Below are 1,759 nucleotides of genomic sequence, written 5' to 3'. Positions count from 1 at the left end.
ATGAAGAAAAGTTTCAGGAGTGATTTGTGATAAAAGGGTGTCAGCAAAGGTCAAAGGAAACGTTTTCTAGACAATGGTGAGACCAGCTATATTGTATGGTCTGGAGACAGTGGTATTGACAAAAAGACAGGAGAAAGAACTGGAAGTGACAGAAATGAAGATGTTGAGGTTCTCTTGAGTGACAAAGATGGATAAGATTTTCAGAATGAGATCATCAGGTTCAACACAGTTTAAACAACTGGGAGATAAAGTTAGAGAGGACATGGAGGATGCAGAGGACAGAGTGAGATGGAGGAGAATGACTCACTGTGGTGACCCCTGAAGAGGGAAAAGTCGAAAGAAGAAGCAGACTGTCATGAAGTTCAGTAAAAAATAAATAAAGTAAAAAACAAAACTCTCTTTTTTCATGTGGATGGTAAGGTCGGTGTACTTAAGTGACAGAAAATAAGTCACATGGTGACATTCATGAGCTGTTTTGACATACTGATATGCACTTTCACATAGATTTGTTTGGTAAAGTAAGCAGATAAAAGAGTTGTGTTTACATTGAGTGCAAACCCACACTTCAGAATTGCACATTAGCACAACCTGGAAAACCACTGAAGAAAACTATTTTAAACTGTGCCTTCTGTTATAATTCAGGCTAGACAATTTATGTTTGATTGCATAGTTTGAAATGAGTAACTTTAATGTTTTTGTCCAAGTCCAAATGCAGTATTGTTTTTCCAGGACTTTCCACTGTCCTGGTCCATCCTGAGTATGTGTATCCATGAGTCCTTCAGGGGGCGGTATGTGCTCAGGAAACATCAGCACTACACACCTTGTGCTCAGTGAGTGGGAGGGAAACCTGATTGATACCTAGAATCCACAGTAATTATTACTCAGATGGGCAAAAATAATCCAAACCCTGCAGGAAAAAAAACAAACAAACACATTTTATCTGTAATCCTGCCTAAAACCAAACACAAAAACCAGTTTATGAACCAGGAAAACAGACCCCTCAAAACATGAACAACAAAATGTATACTCTTTCCAGATGGGTGGTGTTTGTGCAGATTATGGGATAATTGATGTAAGATGCAGACAGGGAGGGTGCTCCTTCTTTAGACACCCTCCTCCTCCTCACTGTGGAGGAAGAGGCAGGGAGGATTCTCCTGCGCTCCTGCTTCCTGACACGCTTTTTTTTTTTTTTTTTTTTTTTTTCACACTTCACAGCGCAAACCCAAAGCATTTTTCCCCCTCATATAAATAATATAAATCATGAATCTGTGCTGATTTTTCAAATATATTAATATAAGAGAATGGGGGGTGGGGGGGAGTGACGCCGCTTCCTTTTTTGCGTCGCGCAGACATGTTTCCCTTTTCCTCCCCCCTTTTTTTTTTTTTTTTTAAACCCCCCCACCCCTCTAATCCCCATCTCCCCCCATCTCTCTCTCTCCACACTGTCCGACCAACGAGGAGGGGCTTGATGCCGTGAAGGAGGCAGGCAGGGAGGCTGTGTTTGACCCGCTTGTGGTGGTGTGTGCGTGTGTGTGAGCGTGTGTCTGTGTGTGTGTGTATGTGTGTGTGTGTGTGTGTGTTGCCTCGCCTACATCCATCCAAGTCCGCTCGCATGCGTTCGGGAGCGCGCGCCGTCAGGTAGGGTTTGTTGCAGTCTCGTTTATATCTTTCTGGTTTCCAACATGTTTCAGCCGCCGTGTGTTTTAAAGCGTTTGTGTCGGAGGGAGGCGGACCCGCTCCGTGTCGGCTCACGAGCGCA

The 1,759-nt window shown here is 43.5% G+C and overlaps 1 protein-coding gene across 1 annotated transcript in view; it reads left to right on the top strand.

Annotated features, from left to right (window-relative positions):
- The first annotated feature begins 1,602 nt into the window (after positions 1-1,602).
- The window catches only part of tln2b (talin 2b), a 127,353-nt gene continuing 127,196 nt past the window's right edge, over positions 1,603-1,759 (top strand). The window contains exon 1 of the mRNA XM_037683674.1: positions 1,603-1,638. The gene's annotated coding sequence lies outside the window, so the exon portion shown is untranslated. The remainder of the gene's footprint in view (positions 1,639-1,759) is intronic.

This window comes from Nematolebias whitei, chromosome 10 (assembly GCF_014905685.2).
Source record: "Nematolebias whitei isolate Nwh7 chromosome 10, NemWhi1, whole genome shotgun sequence".
NCBI lineage: Eukaryota > Metazoa > Chordata > Actinopteri > Cyprinodontiformes > Rivulidae > Nematolebias > Nematolebias whitei.
Note: the sequence above shows the minus strand (reverse complement) of the source record. Positions and strands in the feature narration are given on the sequence as shown.